The sequence below is a fragment of the Pelophylax lessonae genome (assembly GCF_965119305.1).
Source record: "Pelophylax lessonae genome assembly, chromosome: 12".
NCBI classification, from domain to species: Eukaryota; Metazoa; Chordata; class Amphibia; order Anura; family Ranidae; genus Pelophylax; species Pelophylax lessonae.
Genome location: NC_138779.1, coordinates 49068927 through 49092911, shown reverse-complemented (window position 1 = coordinate 49092911; position 23985 = coordinate 49068927).

The following is a 23985-nucleotide window of genomic DNA, read 5'->3' as shown; positions in this document are numbered from 1 at the left end:
AATGGTGCACCACTCTATTCAAGGTCCTGGGGGGTGGCACCCTCCATCCTCTCAGTGCAGGCTGATTGACCCACCCTCTTCTCCGCTCAGATTGCAGGGTTCAGCTGGTGGACCTACCTCCTCCTGTTGCAAGGTTTAGGCAGTGGACCTACCTCCTTTTGGTGCAGGATTCAGCTTGTGGACCTACCTCCTCCTGTTGCAAGGTTTAGGCAGCGGACCTACCTCCTTTTGGTGCAGGATTCAGCTTGTGGACCTACCTCCTCCTGTTGCAAGGTTCAGGCAGTGGACCTACCTCCTTCTGGTGCAGGATTCAGCTTGTGGACCTACCCCCTCCTGTTGCAAGGTTCAGGCAGTGGACCTACCTCCTTTTGGTGCAGGGTTCAGCTGGTGGACCTACCTCCTCACAGTGCAGGGTTTAGCCGATGGACCTACCTCCTCTTAGTGTAGGGTCAGCCAGTGGACCCACCCCCCTCCCAGTGCAAGATTCAAGTGGAAGTGTCACTGGCTCTAATTTATGACTCTTCGCATTTCTACATAGTTCTGCAGATGCAGCCTTCTTTTCAGGTCCCTGAGGAGAGCTCTTCCAGACATAGCATAACTAATTAAATGACTTGAGGGGTGTGCTGAGTATTTTATGAAGCTGAAGAATGATAAGAATGAATTATCACTAATTATTTTTTTAATTAGTTCCTGTTGGGACTGTTGTAGTACTTCATCCCACCTTCCTAGGTACCCCTAAAACACTAGCTGTGATGTCAGGGCACTCCCCCATTTTTGGCCAACAATGCATCTAGCAAGTATATAACTTCTTTGATAGTGAGCACTGGTCTCCGGCCCCCAAGCACTTACCCAAGGCAAGCACCGACACAAGAAATACAGAGTGTGGTGATGTGTGCCGTGCTGGTGTCTGCCTCGATTAGATTCTGGGAGCCAGAGACGGCACTACAAAGTAAAGCATCCTGCAGTGTCAGGTGGCAGTGTCCTGTCTGACATCATACCTAGTGTTTAAGGGCATTTAGGAAGATGCAGAAACTTTAAACCAGACTTGGGCTTTGGTTGAAAAAAAACCCAAACCAGAATGTGGATTTGCTCATACCATTCTCTAGACCAGAGTTTCTGAACTAGCGTTCTTTCAGAGGTTGCTAGGGGTTTCTTGAGCAATTTCTGCCTGTCATATAAGTTCCCACTGACACCATTGATCTTTATAGCTATTTGTAAGGGGGGAATTCTTCCCAATGTCCACAAGTGTAAGGAGCACACTAATGTATCATGAGTTGTAAATATAGTCATTTTTAGCAGGGGTTCCTTGAGACCAGAATGTTATTTCAAGTGTTCCTCTGTGTTGAGAAGGTTGAGTAAGGTTGCTCTACACTGTCTTACATCTGTTTTTTAAACAGAGGAGACTTTAATTTAAGTATTTATGGCAGTCTCCGTTCCATTGAAGGTCTCTGTGTTGATTGTGTCTTTATCTGGTTGTTTTCTTTTTGTCAAATGTATTCCCTCCCATGAAGGCCTAATAGGCCATACACACTATAAGATTTTCTGAAGACTTTTTCCTTTAGATTTACCAAAACCAGATAATATGAGGTCAAACCTAAACACTTTCAATTTGTATGCAATCTGGCAGGCCCTTGCACTACATAGAAAAGGTAAATCTGAACGAAAAAGTCTTCAGAAAATCTTATAGTGTGTATGGCCCTTAAGGCCCCTTTCACACAATTGAACTGATCGGGTCCGCCTGTCTGTTTTTCAGGCGGACCCAATGGGACCACCCATTGACCTCTATGGGGAGGCGAATGTGTCCGCTGACAGCCGCCTGGCTTCCGATTTAAAAAGATACACCGAAAACAGACAGATGGCGAAACGTTCGCCATCCATCCAGCGGGTTGGATCAGATGGGATCTGATTAAAACAGACAGGCGGTCCATTTTCATCTGATCTCACCATAAAGGAGAGTGGGACTCTGACAAGTCTGTCTCTGCACAGTGAGTGGAGACGGACCTATCATCTGCCTGCTCAGCAGTGATCAATGGAGGGATCCCCACTGAGCAAGTGGAGTCTGTCCAAACTGATCTTCCCCATGCGATTGTCAAAGCGAGAGCAATAATTCTAGAAAAATACCCCCTCTGTAACTCTAAACTGGTAACCGTTAAAAATGTTAAAAGCATTGCCTATGGAGACTTTTAAGTACCATAATATAAAATGGAATGTGCTGCGCTAACCCAAAAAAGTGCAAAGCAGCTGACACAATCAACCGACATAAGTTGAAACAAACTAATAAATACAAACAAACGTGCAGCGCTAAACGTGATTGATGGAAATAATCATACAAATGACAAAAATAGTGGAATTAATAAAAAATCCATGAAGAAAAATCCCCAGTGAAAAACGTGAAGATTTCCAAGGTGATGTAAATGATCCAAATGGACGCCAGATCCCAACACCGACAGAGAAAATAATTAATATGCGCTCACCAGAGGAGGGGGACCCAAAATATCATATGTCAGATGGGCTCATACAATAACAGATGGATCTTCCACTGGTATCTAAAATTCCAGATGCTCGAGTTTGCAATCACCGGATGAGCGTAGTAAGATGGTAGTAACCTTATTCCCTAGGTAACATGTACGGAGTAATCCAAAACAAAGCAAGCATAGTGTAATACCGCTTTAAAATTTATTGAGAAACAGAAAAGGGGTACACTTACAAAGACCAGGAACTTAAGGCAGCATGTAAAAGACAAACAATGCATGCAGTCTTTGGCATGGTCCTAGCTGTCTGAGGCAAAATTCTGCCGCGTTTCATCAAATGTGATTTTCTCAAAGGTAAATGCCGGCATTTGAGCCGCCCCGTGCAGCACGACTTCATCGCGGCGTGCAAAGGACTTCTATAATAGAAGTCAATGCAAGCCACTCCGAAGTAGTGCAGGAACCTCTTTGTCGCTTTTGAGTCGCTCAGATTAGAACGGTTCCATTGCACAGAATGGAGCACGACTTGTCAGGCAACCAAGTCGCCTGACAAGTCGTGGCAGTGTGAACCGGGTCTAAGACTCGATTCACACCAGCGCGACTTGTCAGCCTGACAAGTCGCGGTCCCTCGCGGTCCATTGACTGCTACAGGACCCGTTCTTATAGAAGCGACACAAGTCGCTCCGACTTAGAAAAAGGGTCTTGTACTACTTCGGGGCGACGTCAGAGCGACTTGCATAGACATTCATTATATGAAGTCCCTGCAAGTCGCGCCGAAGTCACGGTGCCCCAGGACTTCACGAGTCGCCCCCGAAGTAGTACAGAGTCATGTCGCCATAGTGTAAAGCGACTCTAAAAGTCCTACTGGTCTTCTGAGACATTGTATTCTTTTTAGGCAACAACCCTCTGATGGCATGTTGCATGGTGTCATCCAGATCTTACAGGGACATTTTCAGCCATAGGAGCCACAGAGGATGAGATAGTCAGCAATTCAGTGAAGATACTGATATCAGCTGCACACACTGCCATGGCATAGGTGATGTGACTAGAGATTAGGCTAAACAATAATGAGTCCAATTAACTGAATAACTTAACTTAAATAATTATATATAAATATATATTATATATATATTGTGGGTAACGCTTCAGGCTTAGATCTACTATTTGGATGGGGTTAGGCTGATGTGAAGGTTTAGAAGTTGGACTCTGAGGGTAATGTATAAAGTAGAACTATAGGCACATTTTACGTTTTTTTTTTCATTTTGGATAGAGTAAGGGAGAGCGTTATAACCCCTGTCAGATTATTTTTTTTTTGCGATCTGTGTCCCATTGCAGAAATTTCTCTTTACTTCCTGCCCCAAAGCCAAACAGGAAGTGAGAGGAAATCCCTGTAAATAAAGGGGACCCCTAGGCCACCAGAACTGGTGTCACATTGGAACAACTGACCAATGGCGCGCTGCTGTGTCAGAGCCAATAAGGAGGGAGAATCTCAGATGGCTTAGACACTCGTGGACATCACCGGATAGAAAGGGACCTCCGGTAAATATGAGGGGGCTTTTTTGCGGACAACCCAAAATTTGGGATTTTCTTTTACTTTCACTTTCAATGATAATGGTAAACAGGACAAATAGAAAGGGTGAATCTCCCTACTGGGGACACAGACAGTAATAAAAAATTGACGGGGTTCTAATCCCTCTCCACTCCATCCAAAACTAAAAGGAAACGTTTTGCCTTTAGTTTAGTTATACTTTATTTTTGAATATGTTCTGAATTTACTTGTATGCTGTACAATTCTGTTCCTCTTTACTAGGTTAAAAATGGGAAGCATTATGTATCCAACCTACATAAAAAAATAAACTTCACTATAAAACCTTAACACAGAATATTTGCCTTCAACAGAACCCTTGTATGAGTCTGTGCGGAGATCGGGATGGGGAAATAATGTGAACTCCTCCTCTGTTATAAAAAGTAAGTCACCTCTTTCTTGACTATGATCTGATCATTTTTAGGGAAAGTCATCAGTTTATCCAGCAAGTTTTGCCTTTTAGTTATACTTTAAAGTGTTACTAAACCCAGGAGCCTGCATTCACTAGATCTGGTCTCCTACAAAACACAGAACATGTAAATGTAATTTTAGTAAATATAAATCGCTAAATACCTTTCCTCATCAGCAATATATAGAAGTCTTGTGAGTTCTATCAGTGTCTGGCCGAGCACTGGTTAAAGCTTGTAGGATGAGTTTTCATTCTCCTCTGACTGTCCTATGAGGCTGCATGACCCCTGACCCGCTGTCTAGACAGTGCAGATTGGCCCTGTGCTGATGACATGCACCCTTCAAAAAAAAAAAAAAAACTCTAGCAATACACACCAAACTGAGCATGTACAGAGTGCCTCCAAGGCTCTGTACTATCAGCAGATGGGTTGGGGACAGTAAAAGAAGGGGAGAATCAGAGAAGGAGGATTTTTACACAATGCTGAGGATTAACCCCTTAGGTTCCAAAGTGGGTATAACCAGCATGCTTTACTGAATATACACACTGATTTTACTGTTGTGGGCTTAGTAACACTTTAAAGGTATTGCATACTTTCCAATGTTTTTGTTGTATTTAACTAGGTATAAGTGTAGTTATATTATCTTGCCTTGTAATGATCTGCTTGTATGTTGTGGCCGTTTGTGGTGTCATAGTTAATCAGTTCCCCTATGTCCATTCACCTTATCCCTTTTCACTAAACGTCTTGTCCAGGTCACATGGTGTCCAATCCATGCTTCACCATTTGCTCTGCATCACAATTGTGGAAGCGCTAATGTGATGAAAACACATCTCTTAACTTCATTGCTCTGCCTGTTTCAGATCTAATTACTATGCAGGTTTCACTTGCAGAACACTAAGCTGTAAAGACCAAGGGATTGTGCGATATGTAGTCACAGGAAGTTTTAGTTCTCAGACTATAGACAGAAGTCTTGTATTAACCTGTGCAGTGCCATGTGGCATATGTCATGCTTGAACACAAAAAAAAACTTTTGTCATAAGAATGGGAAGATTTACTGTGTTTACAGGGCAACAAATGACTTAATAAAACTACACGATCAGTTCACATCTTATACAGGTGAAAAACACAAGGTGCAGGTAGGAAGGTTTATAATCCCTTTAAGGGTTTTGTCAAGGTTAAACAAACACTTCCTTCATGTATTGGAGATAAACTGGCGTGGACATATCACATATAGTATAGTAGTATCATTTCTGAATGGATATGAGCAACAAAACGAAATCATTGTATACCTCTCTATGATACCTACAATTCACATTCATAATAATTGTTCAGAAATTCCCATTCATAAAGATAACAAAGTATGCTTTCAGGAGATGGAAAACATTGTATCTGTTATAGTGAGGAAAGACAATTCATTATTCATTTTTGATAAGTGCCTTTTAATGGGGAAAACACTTCTGTGTTATATATACAATCTTGTAAAAAAAACAGCTTGCTGCATTTTTGTTCCTATTAAAGAGGAAATAAACTCCTTTTTTTTTAGTTTTTTTTCTTCCCTGCAAAGTAAATACGTAATGTGCTAGTATGCATCGCATACTAGCACATTATGTGACACCTCCAAACGAAGCCCTCGTCATCCCCGCTGGCGGCCGCATCCGTCTTCTTTCCTGGTCTGTAGACTTTGGCTCTGGCTATTGGCCGGGAGCCGCGTGACATCACTCCCGTGCATGCGCGTGGGAGCCGCCGGTCACAGCACAGGCGCCCGTTTCTTCAGAGCGCATGCGCCAATAATGTCATCGGCTGCATAACATGTAAATATCTCCTAAACGGTGCAAGTTTAGGAGATATTTACAGTACCTGTAGTTTTATTAAAGGCTTACCTATAGGTAAAAGTTCTAAGAGTGAGTTTACAACCACTTTAAAATGCACCTTCCATATGAATGAATGGGGACACATGTAAAATCCATACAAACATACTGTGCCCCTCTTATATGGAGCCATAAATGGAGAATAAATAATTGCAGACAGAATTCAGTTTCTGGACCAGTGTAATTTGTGTTGCTCTCCACCTGTGAATCGTTTCCCGACCATGTAAGGGAGCCATTTGTGTCTGGTATTTACCAGCACAGTGTTTGGTGAAATATCTGCTCCCCCACTATGTGTCTAGAGGAATGAAATGTGCAAATACAGAGAAAGGGATTCCCAATTATCAGTTGTCACATGGGAAGGTTCTTCTGTTATATTCTGTATATCATAATTCAGCCAAAACCTATCACACTCTGGGCTGTGTTTACACTTTAGTGCTTCGTTAATGTGCATAAAATCCAGCAAATTCGCAGGCATTTACAAAATGTGCAAAAACGTTGTCACGCTTGTATCGCCATTCATTGTTGAATTGCATCCCAAATGCAGAAAAAAAGACTTTGGCATGAAATAGGATGTCTGTATTACAATGTTCAAACAATCTAAAGAATATAATAACTCATATCCCATGCAGTGCACAGCCATAAAGCCTTCAGTAAAAGTATGGAGGCACAAAGATGAGCTGTTTGATGGCCAAAGTACTAATTTTATGTCAAATGTTCTGTCTCACTTAAGCCCCGTACACACGTACCGATTGTCGGCCGTAAATATTCGGCCGACGACCGATCGGCCGATTGTAGGCTTGTTAGTATGATGCTTCCGACAGCCGACAGCGCATTTTCGGCCGAACAGAATCTGTCGTGCAGGCATTAAAATTTTTGTTGGCCAACACCAGAACGGCCGATTGTTCGTCAGTACAGATTTCGGCCGACAGACAGCAGATTTGCAAGACTGGGCATGCTCAGAAAAGAAAAAAGACAAGGAAAGTTAACCATCACATGACATCACTTCTGCAGTCGGCTGTTGTTGGCCGACAAAATTCGTGTGCAGTCTTCTGCAGTTTTCAACAGACACCGACAGCCCTGGAAAAAAGACGGCCGATAGTTCGGCTGACGATCGGTACGTGTGTACGGGGCTTTAGTGTCGGTTCACACTTGTGCGTTGCGGGAATGCTGCGAATATGCAGCGTGATCCCGCATCACATCCGCACCTCTGGCAGTTCACACTGCCATATGCGATACGCAGGGGGTGTCAATTAAAAGTTAACGACACCCCCAGTTACGATTGCATATCGCAGTGCGATCTGCAAATTCGCACAGAATCGGATTGCACTAGTGTGAACCATATATAATATGTAATCCGATTCTGCTGCAAATAAAAAAAAAAAGCCTCATGTGCGAGTTTAGTGCGAATTCAGCCATACAAAGTGTATGGCTGAAATCCGCACCGCACACGAGATTGCATGTAATTTTAGGAGCAGTGCGCTCCGAATTACATGCGATCTCCGCTTAGAGCCACTACAACATGGTATTTTTCTCACATGGTATGTCCCTCTGTGCTCTTCTCCTGTTTAGTGCTAGTTAGTTTAGTCCTAGCATGACCCTCTCAGTTTCTTCAATGTTCCCTCACTCAGTGTTAGTTAGTTATTCACAGAGTCAGGGCTTAGGAAAGTAATTGTCTTCATACACTTCAGAGACTGCAAAAAACATCCACTGTACTGCAATTATCCGAAGTAAAATTGCATTGGATTCAACTCCTGTGTTTTGCTATGGGGGGCACCCAAGCCGAGTCACAGCTGCCTGTGTCCATTCAGACACAGAGTCCCAACCCGGCCCCGCCCCCTCTCTCCCCTGATTGGCTGAATGAATTTGATCGACAACAATGTGAGCCAATGGGACCCTAAGGTAGATATGAGTGGGGCTGCTGCGCACAGAAGGCTTTTTATCTTATTGCATAGAATCTTTTGTCACGCCTAATGCATAGAATGCGTTAAAACAAAAAAAAAAAACATTCTGACTTTACAATCCTTTTAAGCTGCCAAGTCAGCAGGTAACCATACTGTCTGGACAGACTAGGTCTTAGCAGGTATGTCAATGCATACAGTGGAATTTCAAACAGAACAATAAAATATGAAATAGTTAATATTTGGGTCCTTTTATGGTGCTCCTGGTTCTGATAGGCATAGAGATACAATGTTTAGATAGCGGAACAACAGCCAAAACCATTGTTCTTTCTTAAAATTCTATACTTTTATAACTTAAAACAGTTATGATATTTTGATGATTGTTATCCTGATTATCCTGTGATAATCAGATAATGTGCAGCCCCTTCCATCCAATTTGATAATCTGACTGAGTGGCAAATCACTTTGATCTGTAAGGTATAACAATGAAGTTCTGGCATGAACTCTTGATCATATCTGAAGGGTCCCATTAATGTAGGGGGGAAGGGGGTGTATGGTCCAAACTTTTTATCCAATCCTGGAAGCAGTAAAGTTCTGTAAGTTTATCCCTTTTATCTGACTACTGTACTGCTTTGTATTTGTAACTTTTTGTAATGATCTTTGCACTGCTTTCCATTGAAATTAAATATAGAAATAATAAGTTGATTGTATAGTGTGGCTGCGCTCCCATGTTTTCTGTATTGCAGCGGTTGGGTGACGAGAAGCGGATGGCCAATCTGATTGCATGTAGATTAGTACCGGTGTGAAAGTGAAAACCCTCCTCTTCAGAGAATCCTATCCCACCCTCACCTAACAACTGTATTTTCATTTTCTCCATCACCTCATCCCCCCACAGTTATTACCTTTTTGTTTCACTTGACCCTCCTTTCTTGCTGGTAAGCTCTAATAAGCAGGGCCCTCTGATTCCTCCTGTATTGAACTGTATTGTTGGCCCTCATGTTGTAAAGCGCTGTGCAAACTGTTGGCGCTGTATAAATCCTGTATAATTAATTAAATAATATCTCAGAAGTGTGTGAGGGTCATCCAACCATTAGAGTGTGCCAGGCTAAATGCAAGATTTGCATTTGCCTTTGTGTGTCCAGCCAACTAGATTTTAGGTGAGTCTCCCTCTAGTGGTGGCTGGTGGTAAGAGACTGTGAGTGGCTGTTCATACTAACCCTATAAGTAATATTGCCTGGCAGGACCGGGACAAGGGGTGGGAAGGAGGGGCAGCTGCCCTTGGCATAATGATTTATTGCAGGGATGGGGGCGCCCTGTGCCAGTTGCTTCTGTTACAAGGTCGACATGAATAGTGACAGTGGTATCACTGCTAACCCCAAAGGGGGGGGGGGGGGGGTGCAGTTTGGCATCTTTGCCCTTAGCGCTCGATGACCTTGTCCTGGCACTATTACCTGGTTTAGAAGACCTGTAACTGCTGATGAGAGCAGTATGTGTGTTCTTTAGAGCCTGTGTCCCAGTCTGCTTGGGCACATAATGTACCGACCAGAGGTGTCAGGAGCAGGTTTACTCCTAAGCCTGTAATATATTGGAAGTAGAAGCTTCAATATTAGCGTGTGTATGTCGTTGTTTCTTGGCCATTGTCTAGTGTCTGGATAGGGAAAACCTCCAGGTGATGTGATAATTGACCAGCATGCTGGTCATTTCTTAAGGAACCCCACCATCTTTTGATCCTTGACACCAGTGGCAGCCCGTCCATTGGGGGCGCAGGGGCGCCGTCCCCCCATCCATGCGTCCGGCCCCCTAATCTACATGCAGGGTGCTGAATGCATGGATTCCAATGGGTTTTTTTTTTTTTTAGGCTTCAAAAAAGGGTGGGCTCGTGGCGCAAAGCACCGTGCCCTGAGCCCAGCCAATTGTGTGACAATAGCAAATGAATATTCGCTATTTTTACACAGATCCTCCTCCTGGCCAATCAGCAAGCGGGTCCCGTTTCCCGATTGGCTGAAAGGAGAAGCCATGTGATTGGCCAAGGAGGAGGAGGGAGGAGACGCAGGAGACTGAGGAGAAGCTGCTGCCGCCTGCCTGCCCTCCACATGTTCATGATGAGTGAGCCGGCGACTGAGGGGGGGGGGGTTGGGGGAGGGGTGCTGTAGTCCCTCTGGAGCACCAGCCGCCACTGCTTGACACTGTGGGGTTGATTTACTAAAGGCAAATAGTGCAGTTGCTCCAAAGCTTAGTAAATGAGGGTAAAGCTTCACTTTGCAAATAATACCCAATCATGTGCAAGGAAATGTAAAAAAAAAAAGATTTTTTGCTTGCACCTGATTGGATGATGGAAGTCAGCAGAGCTTCTGCTCATTTACTAATCTGTGGAGCAACTGCACTTTCCAAAGTGCACAGTCTATTTGCCTTTAGTAAATAAACCGCTGTGTATCTGGGCAGGTTGGGTGAATATTACAAATGTCCAGAATTTTCAGGAATGTGATTGTGGAAAGTATAAGTGAAGATCCTAGAATTCGGGGCTGAAGGTGGAAAATCCCTCCTAGGTTTCTCTTGTGCCACCTCCTGTCAGTGTCAGTTGACAGTAAAATGCCATACAGTGATTTGCAGAGAAGACAATTATTCTTCTCATGCCGTCTGTCTTATTTTAAACTTGGGAGGTTTGGAGGACTGGACTTTCAGGTAGCTATTCCCGCTGTGTGAAATTGCTCAATTCCGCTCCAGCCCAGGAAGCTTTCTGTAAACATGGACAGCGAGAGATGACAGCCATTCATTATCGCAGATGTGGATCACAACTGCTGTGTTTGACGGGGAGATGAAACATATTGATTTGGGAAAATAATGCGTCCACTTAAACAAGGCTTAAAGCAGTATTACACTCAGAAGGAAAAATTCATATAATGCAGCTTTCCATGCCTTAAATGTGGAGGCTGCATCCCTTTTTTTTTTTTTTTTAACTGCTTTAAGACCACCCGCCGCACATTTACTGCCTCTCCTGCGCGAATCAACATAGCCCTACATCGGTCGCGCACCTGGTGTTGGGGGGCGAGAGCCCCCGCTAGGCAGTGGTAATGCCGATGCACGGGGCCGGTGATCGCTCCCCGCTGAGAGAGAAGAACGGTCTGCTGTTGTATGTAAACACCTGACTGTTCTTCTCTCTGAAATGATCACAAAGCACCTGTGATCCTTCTATATAGGATCACAGGTCTCTATGATCATTTCACAAGCCCATACAGTTAGTAAACACTCCCCTAGGCTCACACTTAACCCTTTGATCACCCATAGGTTAACCCCTTCACTGCCAGTGTCATTATTACAGTAACGGTGCATATTTTTAGCACTGATTACTGTAGTAATGTCACTGTTCCCTCGAAAAGTGTCAAAAATGTCAGGGGTCCGATCTGTCCGCTGCAATGTCGCAGTCTTGCTAAAAATCGCAGATCGCCGCCATTACTAGTAAAAAAAAAAATAAATAAATATGACACAAATCTTTCCCCTAGTTTGTAGACGTGATAACTTTTGCGCAATCCAATCAAAATACGCTTATTGGGATTTTTTTTTTTTTACCAAAAATATGTAGCAGAATACAAATTGGCCTAAAAGGATGAAAAAATTACATTTTTTAATTTTTATAGTTTTTGGGATTGTTATATAGCAGAATGTGAAAAATATTGTTTTTATTTTTTTTTTTTCAGAGAGCAAAAAATAGAAATCCCAGAGGTAATCAAATACCATCAAAAGAAAGCTCTATTTGTGGGAAACAAAGGACATCAATTTTATTTCGGTAGAGTTTGCACGACCTTGCAATTGTCCGTTAAAGTAACACAGAGACAAATCTCAAAAAATGGCCTGGTCATTAAGGGGACAAATCCTTCTGGTCCAGAGGTGGTTAAAGTGGAGTTCCACCCTATTTTTATACTTACCTCCATCTTCTCGCTCCGGGTCACCTGAAAAAGAAATGGATAATCGCATATTTTTTTTTTTTTTACTTACCTCGTAGCGAAGAAAATATACTTACCTTACTTCCTCCTTCCTCGGCCGCGGCCCGTCGTCACTTCCTGGCTCTGCAATGATTCCTGGGAGCTGGACGTCATAGCTCCCAGGAATCATTGCGCCTGCACCGGCCCCCGACGTCAGTTCCGGGTCGCGTGCGTCATCCCCTTCTAAACAGCTTCTGGGCATGCCCAGAAGCTGTGGAGGGATGACGCGCGCGACCCGGAAGTGACGTCGGGGCCGGCGCAGAGCATCGTGGGACCAAAGAAGGCGGAAGAAGACGCCGAAGAGGACGCGCTGGCTTCAAGCTGCCCACATCTGAGATGGCAGCGCTGGACAAGACGTTTGCAAGGTAAGTATTTGTCCTAACAGGTAAGTGCAACCCGGGACAGATCAGAGGCTAGCCATTGTGGAATGCACTAGCCCTGACTGTCCCGGGGGTATTAAAAAAAAAAAAAAAAAAAATCCAGGGTGGAACTCCGCTTTAAGCTTTTTTTCTCCCTTTATTATTACTTGATGAATCTAGCCCGTAATACACTTACTCCGCTATGCAGAGTGGACACCCCCACCCGCTGTTCTCTATGGGGTGGTCGGTTGTCATCCGATCCTTTACAGATCTTCTCCAAATCCTTAAGGTTTCTTGGCTTTCGCTTGGAAACTCAGTTTCAGCTCCTTCTATACATATGGATTTAGGTCTTGAGACTGGGAAGGCCAGTCCATTACCTTAATGTGCTTCTTCTTGAGCTCCTCCTTTGTTGCCTTGGCGGTATGTTTTGGGTCATTATCATGCTGGAAGACCCATCTTCAATGTTCTGGCTGAGAGAAGAAGGTTCTCATCCAAGATTTTACAAAAAATGGCCCCATCCATTGGCCCCTCAATGTGGCAAAGTCGGCCTGTGCCTTTAGCATTGAAACAGCCCCAAAGCATAATGTTTCCACCTCCGTGCTTGACTGTAGGTATGGTGTTCTTAGTCAGCATTTTTCTTCCGCCAAACACGGAGAGTCCAGTTGAACTTATCAGAATAATTTAGATGTTCATTGACAAACTTCAGATGGGCCTATACATTTACCTTCTTCAGGAGGGGGGCTTGCAGGTGCTGCAGGATTTCAGTCCATGGTGGCGTATTGTGTTACCGATGGTTTGTTTGGTGACTGTGGTCCCAACTGCCTTGAGATCATTCACAAGCTCCTCTTATGTAGTTCTGGGCTAATCCTTCACTTTTCTCATGATCATCCTTACCCGATGGGGTGAAATCTTGCACGGAGCCCCAGACCGATTGATGGTTATTTTGTAGAGCTAGGAGGTCCTGAAGAAGCATGGGATTTCCATAAAACACGTTGACTCTATTTCCTTATTTCAACTAAAGTTATGCCTTTTTGCAGTGGACAATGATTGTTGGTATCGATATACAAGCAGCTGTAAAAAAAAAAAAAAAAAAAGGTTTCATACATTTTACTGGTTGAAATAAAGTTTTGTATATTTTTTATAACATTGATGCATTTTTGTGTTCACTGGAGGGGTATTTAAAATCCTATTGTATACACAATTTCTATCTAAAGTTGAGGGCAGTATGTTGCTCAGGGCACAGATTGCCCTGAGCATTATTAATGCATGATGCACCGTCAAGCCCCGACTTGCATAAAAGTTTTACAGGCTGCTGGCAGAGGAGCCCTGGATGGTGGGCACCATCACCACCGTCCACACCTAAGCATCAAAGTCTCACGCATCGCGGGTAAATGCTCAGTGCACATAAGGCATAAGAATGACATCACAATCAACCAGACATGCCCCAGGTCAATGGAGAGAAAGCTTACCTTGGTGCTGAATGGAGATGCTGCGTGACCCTTTTTATGAATGAATTAGGATGACTTTAACCATACATTGCTAATAGCTGTAAACATGTCTTCCCTTTCCTTTAAATGACATATCTGTGTTGGTTCGTCCATTATTCTTTGTCAAAGGAATTATTTTCAGGTGTGTATTTTTGCGATATTGATACATTAGTATCTTTTCACCCATTTATTCATGTTAGGATAAAAGTCTGTGTTCTCCTGTCTGACACACGTATATGATCCCATTTAGAGGTTCAAGGCCAAGGCTGCACTCTTTGTAGCTTTGACATCCTCCACTCTTCTTGGAAGACTTTTCACAAGATTGTAGAGTGTATCTGTGGGAATTTGTGGCCATTTGTGAGGTCCGGTACCTATGTTGGATGAGAAGACCGGTCTCACAATCGGTTTTATAATTCATCCCAGTGGTGTTCACTAGGGTTGAGATCAGGTCTCTGCACAGACTATTCAAATTCCTCCACACCAGACTGGTCATGCCATGGCTTTATGGGGCTGGCTTTGTACACAGGGACTCAGTCATGGTGGAACAGAAAATGACAATATCTCTCCTGCGCTCAAGTGGTATGCGGGAAGGTGAGTCTTCTACGCGGTTTTATGACACAAATGAAGTGGTCTTGCTGAGTGGCGATTTTGGCTCTGAGGAAGAGGGTCCTCCCTCGAAACGCGTAAGCCACATCAGGTTTTCAGGACACCATCACGCTATCCAGCAGTAGAGAAGTGTCCTGGAAGCGAGCGGGGCCCATTTCCTATATGCTTGTTCATATGCTACGTTTGTGAGTATATTGTACGCTACCCTTCTTTGATTTTAATAAACTTTTAAGTGGTAATGCACAAGGTCGGTGCGCCCTTCTCTTGTTGTTTTCTTGTGGAACAGAAAATGGCCTTCTCCAAACTGTCACCACAAAGTTGGAAGTACACAATCATCTAAAATGTCTTTGTATCCTGTAGTATTAGCAGAACACTTAGCTGGAAACCAGTGTTAATTTCGTCGACTAAAACCGACTAAAACGTTTTCGTCGACTAAATTAACACAATTTTAGTCGACTAAAATACGACTAAAACTAAAACAATTCAGATGACTAAAATACGACTAAAACTAAAATGGCATTTTCGTCAAAAGACTATAACTAAAACTAAATCGAAATTTGCTGCCAAAATTGGTGCATGCTCAAAGCTAAATACCATAAATAATAACCTATTCGATTTTTCACTCCAGGACCAGCAGTAGTATATAATGAGTTTGGAAATTGTAGAGAAATGCTTAAATAATGCATTGCAAACTACAATTGAACTGCACCCATTCGATTATAGATGACTAAAATGAGTTTTAGTCGACTAAAATGTAGGACGTTTTAGTCGACTAAAATGTACTGGAGTTTTAGTCGACTAAATACGACTAAAACTAAAACACTTGCAGAAGACTAAAATGGGACGAAAACTAAAATGCCATTTTAGTCCTAAGACTAAAACTAAATTGAAATTTGCTGCCAAAATTAACACTGCTGGAAACAGCTGAACTCACTGGGAGAGGGTTCACATACTTTTGGGGATATTGTGTATTTCTGGCCATAGTGTGATATATGTTATCGTGGCTCAGTGATGTTCAGTGTAAGTACAGTTGGTTTCCATCATTATATAAGTTGATGGTCTGAACATCTCTATATACAGATGTCCGTATGGCAGCTGTTCAGGGCAATCTCATGTGAACTGGATACAGTCATTTCTGTTCTGCCTCCTGTCTGCTCTCTACTTTGTCTCACCACCATTATTTTCATTGTTCTAATAAGTTGTGTTCTCATAGGTCACAGGCGGGGAGATGACACACATAGAAGTATATTTTATCACTGCTCACAATTGTGATTGTATAGTCTTGTTTTCCATCATTTTCAGAATCTTTTTATTGCCTTTTTCTGTGTTTTGTTTGCATAATCTATGTAAATGGCCTTGTAGGAAAATTAATGTCTAACTTGCCTCTGTTTTACTAAAAGCACACAGTTTACACTATTGTTTTACAGTTAATTAGTAGCACTTTAGCACAGCTGTCACACAAGGCGTGGGCTACAGACAGACGTGAGATAACCATCTAAAGAAATGAGCGAGTTCTAAAACAGAAATAAAGTCCTCAAATATTCACCTTCACTCAAACGTCTTCAAGCTCCCTCACAGGAACCAATATCTTTCCGGCTTCTTCCAGGTGCAGGGTCTTTGTCTTGACTGCCCGGTGTGGAATGACATACAGTAACTCCTGTGCATGTGCATAGTAGTTTATTCAGCCTGGCACGAGGCATGCCAAGAATGTACCATGAGCTGTTCATAGGCATGTGCTGGGCTGCAGTTTGTCTTCTGGTCTGAAGGCGACACTGCACTGCTACTGGCAAGAAACCATTGGGGACTGTTTTGTCCCCCACTATGGACTCCATGCAGCCATCTTGGGGAGGCCTGCATTTCCTAATGTATACTGAAATCTTAAGAGATTTGTGTGGCCATCTTTATACAGAATGCTTAAATAGCAGTTTTTACATCATTTAGTGTGTTTGCAGTGTGGGAGAAGGTCAGGGATAGAAACCTGCTTGTCAAAGAGAGATCAGGAGTGGTGTTAGAAAAAGGTACCTGACAAGGAGGGTAAAGCTGGATACACACTATACAACTTTTGTTGGTAGATTTATTTTAGATTTACCTTCAACTATGTATTGCAAGGGCCTGCCTGACTGCATACAAATGAAAAGTATTTAGGTTTGACCTCATATTATATGGTTTTGGTAAGTCTAAAGGAAAAAAGACTAAAGCAAATTGTATAGTGCGTATCCAGCTTAAGAGTAGGTTTCCCTGTACAGGATATCACCTCTGGAAGCTGACAAGGAGGGTAAGAGTAGGTTTCCCTGTACAGGATATCACCTCTGGAAGCTGACAAGGAGGGTAAGAGTAGGTTTCCCTGTACAGGATATCACCTCTGGAAGCTGACAAGGAGGGTAAGAGTAGGTTTCCCTGTACAGGATATCACCTCTGGAAGCTGACAAGGAGGGTAAGAGTAGGGTTCCCTGTACAGGATATCACCTCTGGAAGCTGACAAGGAGGGTAAGAGTAGGTTTCCCTGTACAGGATATCACCTCTGGAAGCTGACAAGGAGGGTAAGAGTAGGGTTCCCTGTACAGGATATCACCTCTGGAAGCTGACAAGGAGGGTAAGAGTAGGTTTCCCTGTACAGGATATCACCTCTGGAAGCTGACAAGGAGGGTAAGAGTAGGTTTCCCTGTACAGGATATCACCTCTGGAAGCTGACAAGGAGGGTAAGAGTAGGTTTCCCTGTACAGGATATCACCTCTGGAAGCTGACAAGGAGGGTAAGAGTAGGGTTCCCTGTACAGGATATCACCTCTGGAAGCTGACAAGGAGGGTAAGAGTAGGGTTCCCTGTACAGGATATCACCTCTGGAAGCTGACAAGGAGGGTAAGAGTAGGGTTCCCTGTACAGGATATCACCTCTGGAAGCTGACAAGGAGGGTAAGAGTAGGGTTCCCTGTACAGGATATCACCTCTGGAAGCTGACAAGGAGGGTAAGAGTAGGGTTCCCTGTACAGGATACCTCTGGAAGCTTCTTGGAATTGAATTCTACTATCAGCAGTGAGCTGGACTCTTCTGTACAATGAATGACACTACAATTACAGCAGGTGTTTTGCCATGCGATGCAGTAACGATCATTAACATGTACACAAGTGCAAATAGGACCTCTATGTTTGAAAGTGAATTGCGCATGCTTTTAAAGCTATCTTTTTGGTCTATATTTTCCTCCTACTTTTTAGTTCTTCCAATAAGGTATTCATAAAAGGAGAACATGAAAACCCCATAAAAGCGCTGTCTACCATTTGTTTCTGATTGTCTACCCAATTCATCTTATTGGAAGTCCACCCTCCACCTACACTTAAAGAGAAACTCCACTTTACATTACTCTGGGTGATCTACTGTATGTACATTGCAAAGATTGTATTACACTTTGTTACAGATTCCTTCCTTTTCTGCTCTGAAGAAAAATCTGTATGTTCCCCCAAGTTTTTTGGACATTCTCAATAGGGGTGACTAATTAATCAGTTGGTGCACTGATGAGATAATCCCTTTAGATATGATTAACCCTTAGGAAGTATCTAATCGAAAATTACATATTTTTTTTTCAGAGGACACCTAAAGCCTGACTTTGGCTTCTTTCACACGGTCCGCCTCCGCAGGCAGATCCGTGTTGCTCAGCGGGGATCGATCCGCGATCCCCGCTGAGCCGGGCGGATGACAGCTCCGTCTCCGCTTGCAGAGCGGAGAGGGAGGTGTCTCAGCACCCGCTGCCCTCTATGGGGGATCGGAGGAGAGCGGACCGCTTGTCCGCTCTCACCAGATCCGCTCCGCTCCGATTACCGAACGGATGGAAAAATAGGGTTTCCATCCGTCCAGATTTCAGCAGAGGATCGGATGCGGATGGCAGCGGGTGTCAGCAGAGGTGTCTCCGCTGACACCCGCTGCCCCATAGAGCTGCATGGAGGATCCGATCAGATCCGCCTAAAAAACTGACAGGCGGATCTGATCGGACCGCCCGTGTGAAAGAGCCCTTTTATCTTAAAGTTGGAGTAAACTGCAGTTAAAAAAACAAACAAAAAAATGTTGCACGGTATACCAGTCCTTTAGAGCGGATGCTCCGGTGACATCACTGGCTGCATGCAGTGTGAATTTCCCCTAAACAGTGAAACTTTGGGGTATATTCACAGTACCTACAGGCAGGGTAAATAAAAAATCAATGATTTTTTTTTAAAAAATCAAAAAAATTTGATTTTTTTTTAAATGTATTAAAATATGCTTTTGGAGTAAAAATCTAACTAAAGATTGTTCTCTATTTAAGATGCAATAATAATTTTGTTTATTCAGCATTAAATTGAGCTTAGTTATGTAGCATGAGGCTGTATATTCTGCAATATTTAAATTTTTGGTAAACTCGTCTAACCGCTTGTCGACCAGCCGCCATAGGTTTACATTGGCAGGTCTGCTCTGTCCCTACCTGTACATCGCTTCACGGGACTGCTAGTGGGGGGCGCGCACGCACATGCTGATTGGCCACAGGGGGAGCAAATCAGCGGGTCCGGTGGCCGCGATGTCCGCAGGGCTCCTACGATCGTTCCCCATGGAGACAGAATGACGGTCTGCCATTGTAAACCATAATGAATCAGTAAATGGACACAGGGGTCCTGTGTTCCTCCTATTTAGGAACACAGGTCTCTGTGTTCATTCAGCAAGCCCATCCCCCACACAGTTAGAAACCACCCCCTAGGGACACATTTAACCCTTTGATCGCCCCTGGAGTTAACCCCATTCCCTGCCAGTCTCATTAGTGCAGTAACAGTGCATATTTTTAGCACTGATTACTGTAGTAATGTCACTGGTCTCCCTAAAAACGTCAAATGTCATGTGACCGATCTGTCTGCCGCAATGTCGCAGTCCTGCTAACAATCGCTAATTGTCGCCATTACTAGTAAAAAAAAAAAAAAAAAGACATAAATCTTTCCCCTAGTTTGTAACTTTTGCGTAAGCCAATCAATATACACTTATTGGGATTTTTTTTTACCAAAAATATGTAGCAGAATACAAATTGGCCTAAAATTATGAAAAAATTTGATTTTTCCATTTTTTTTTTATTGGAAATGTTATATTACAGAAAGTGAAAAATATTGTTTTTTTTTTTTTTTTTCAAAATTGTCACAATTTTTTTGTTTCTAGCTCCAAAAATATAAAAATCAGAGGTGATCAAATACCACCAAAAGAAAGCTTTTTTTTTTTTTGTGGGTAAAAAAGGACATTCATTTTATTTGGGTACAGCGTCGCACGACCGCACAATTGTCAGTTAAACTACCACAGTGCCGTATCGCAAAAAATGGCCTGGTCATTAAGGGGGTAAAACCTTCCGGTCCAGAAGTGGTTAATGAGCCCAAGCTCTGCAAGCTGAGATAACACGCACTGCATTGATGCATTCACACAATTGCACAGTAACCATGAAATAAAACAAAGCTCAAGAATATTCCTTTGTTTTGCAAATCTATGTACACTACAAACTGTATGATTGAATCAGTTCTGATATCACTGTTTTACTAAGCTGACCGCTTATTATTCTAAATAGGAAACCTTCATTTTGTTTGCAAATATTCTAACTCCCAGCAAGAATGAGTATTTCCATTTAAAGAGCACCTGTCATTTCAGATCCATCTTGGCAGCGCCTGTTACCGGGCATCCACTCACCTGCTGCCGCCACGTCCCTCACCTTGTTGAGTCACTGCCGCATCACCGGCTGTCCCATTAAAGTGAATGGGACTGTCGGCGAGTCCAGCGGGTCAGAGGAGCCGCTGAGGAACAGAGATGACAGTTGCTTTTTAAAAATTATGATTTAAATTGAGTTGATTTAAATCCAAGCATTTTTACTAGTGATTTAACTAATGATTTAAATTGTGATTTAAATTGACTTGATTCAAATCAAATCCACCCTACCTACAGGTAATCCTTATTATAGGCTTACCTGTAGGTACAAGTGGTAAAACTGGGTTTACCACCACTTTAATAAGAGTTCTTCCCACAAGCAGGAAATTACATTTCTAACACCGACTGTGTACAGGACACCTCCAGGAGCCATACTGCATTCACTTTATAGAAAATTACAGGGTCTGCAGATTGAAAAGGAAAATAATTTTATTAAAATGATATTACAGCAAGGCTTGTGTACCAATTTTATTTGGTTTATTATTATTATTTTTTTTTTTTTACTCACTATATTTTTTCCCATGGATGTGGAGTTAACACTTTAATGATTTTATTCGACATGCCCGGGTTGAGTAGTGGGTACCTGTGGTTTTAGGAGATGCTTAATTAGTACAGTGACCATTCTTTTGTTCATGACATTACCGGCCCTGAGAGATGCATTCTTCCAATGCTGGAATGCAAGTAGACAGAATGTGGCTTCAATGAGGTTGCAGGAGATTAGCAGCACTGTACCGAAGATAGAAAAAATTGGATATTTTTACAAAATGCACACAGTACACAGAGTAAACTAAACATTAAACATCTACCAAGCATTCCCTGCAGGTGAATCTTCCTGATGCATGTGTTTTAAATAACAATAATGGATTCACCACCAGCGAATGCTTGCTGAAAGTTACTTTCACTGCTTTATAAATCTACCCTTGTATGTCATTCATCCAGTTAGTGTTTACATCTGCCTTAATAATGAAGAGCCGGCAATGGGTTTATGAGCAGTAATAAGGTATAATGTGATTAGTAAACGCACGTAATGAACGCCGGGAACAAGTAATGATGACATGCAAATATTTGGATTAGGAGACATAACAGCCAGGAGATTAATCAGGGATGTCGATGCAGGAAAGCACTGAAAGGGAAATAGGTGGCAGTTTGTATGAGAGCGCACAAGGGGGCTTATTTTATAAAATGGCACATCATCCATCTGACATTCCTTCTCCGCTTTTCTGCTAGAAAATGTGAAAATATCCCTATTGTAGCAATCTATCTTTAATTATCTTCTGTTCTGGTAATCCCCTGCCACACCTCCATGTTCACTCTGTAACCCTTCCGTCCCACCCCGCCCCATTCCCAAGGTACTGTGAGTGCAGGTGCTGATCCCAGGAAAACAAACCGATAATCCTCATTTCTCTTAGCTCATCGACAGACGTAGTCCTCGGTGATACACCACCTTCGGGTTAGGTTACCTCCGCAGGAGCAGGACTAGACAGGAAATTAAAAAGCTCTGGCCACACCCTAGGGGCAGTCCCAGAGGGTATATCCTCTCTCTCTCTGCCTCAGCAAATCAGTTATTTTCGGTCTAATTAGGAGTAAGGACCTAGACACCTTGCTGGGATCTTAGGTCCTGGCAAGAATTTTTTCTTAAAGATTTTTTTTTTTTTTTTAGACAGCTTTTTCTCCAGTGTTCCTGTGAGATCTTCAAGCAAGAAAGCTGAACTGGGCGACGGGCTGGATGTTGAGATCCGGTGGTCACCCCAGTTCAGCCTACGAGCGCGTGCAGGCCATAGCTCCGCGCTGGGTTGGCCGCGACAAAGTCCCGTTAAAAGGACTGAACCCGCGAGTTAAACGTCTCGCTGAAACGCCAAAGACCATGAGTCACGGCGTTCGTATCGGTCGACAGCCCTCCCACCCCGGTGGAGAGGGGTACTGTCAGGAGTTGGTGCCCGCCTGGTTCCGGTATGGTGAGTAGTATGTTCCCCCTTTCCCCCTGACGGGTTTTGTGGTGAACGCGGGCCCCTCTCTGTATGGTAAGAAAGAGTCCTTTCTGTCCTATAACATGTCACAGATCCTCCTACTTTGAGTGTGATTTTTTGTGTACAAAAGCCAGGAGGCTTGGTTTGGGAGCTAACAATCTATTGTATACATGTTTAAAAGATGTAATCTGTGGCATTCTGGGAATCTTATGGGTTTAGTATAAGCTACCTACCAGTCAGAAGCCACGGACATGTAGACTGCCTTCCAAATCAGATCTCCAGCTATTAGCAGGCCTCCCGGAAGGCCATGCGGTCCGCCAGGGGCCGATACCGCCAACCACGCCATATCCCCAGGCAGAGACAGTGTTGTGTGCCCTGCAGCACACCGCCATTCAGCAGGCCGCCGCCATTTTTTCTTGCAGGATCGCACGAGCCGCCATTTTGGCGTAGCCTCGTGTCTCCAGCATGGGGGCGGCCATGTTTGAGGTGATCCTACACCTCGTGGAGCTTGGGGGAGGCGCCGGAAGGCGTGCAGAGGGGCGGAGCCGCCTCCTTTCTTCCTGGGCAGCCAGCCAAAAGACTTCCTGTTTGTCAAGACAGCGCTGTAACCTGTTGCAGTTTAACTCTGAGCATCAAGTGGTGAGCCTGGGGGTCTATCTCTCTCTCTCTCGATCGATAGGGATCCCTAAGCAGGTAACACTAAGGGGCTTTTTTGTGGCGCCGGGGGTCAAAAAAAAAAAAAAAAGTTTTTTTCTTTACTTTTGAATTATATTATCCAGGAAGTAACTGGAGTTATTATGGACCCTGCCACACATATTCCCCCACCTGTTTCCCTCGAGGGGGCCTCGGGACCCGCCGGTGCACAGAGTATAGAGTCATTTACAGCAATTTTGGAGTCTATGGTGGCTCGGGTGGAGGCGGCCTGTCAGGGACGGGGGTCAAGGAAGCGACCCCCGCCTACCCCTATACTATCTGACACCTCTGACTCAGATTCAGAGATGGTCACTGCAGTTGCAGGTTCCTCTGCAAGGGCTGTTATCCCAGGTAAAGCCCCCTCAGACAGTGAGGAGGACGCTTCTTCTCTTGCTATAATTCAGGAAGAAGCATTGGTGGACGCACTAGTTGTGGCAGTGCAAGAAACCTTAAAACTTGAGGCTTTACCGGCAGAGGCAACTGAAACAGAGAGGCCTTTTGGGACTAATAAGCCCATCAAGACGGCGAAGGCTTTTCCTGTACCTAAATGTTTTGGTAATCAGATTAAAGGAGAATGGGAGCATTCTAAACGTACCTTTACTATTTCCAAGCGTATTGCTAGACGCTATCCGTTTGAGGAATCCATCATTAAGAAATGGACGGTACCACCAGTCGTGGATCCGCCTATTTCCAGGCTGAATAAAGCCACGGTTATTCCAGTGGAGGACACTTCGTCCTTTAAGGATCCGGTGGATCGAAAGATAGAAGCAGAGTCCCGCACTATCTTTTCTCTGATAGGGTCAGCATTTAGACCAGTAATCGTTATTGGTCTAGTTTCCCAGACACTTACGGAATGGGCGAAAATGGTACGCCAAGATCTTAGGGGAAAAGATATTCCCCAGGAGACATCTGATTTGATGGAACAGATCATACAAGGGCTACGGTTTATCTGTGACGCAGCCTTGGACACTACTC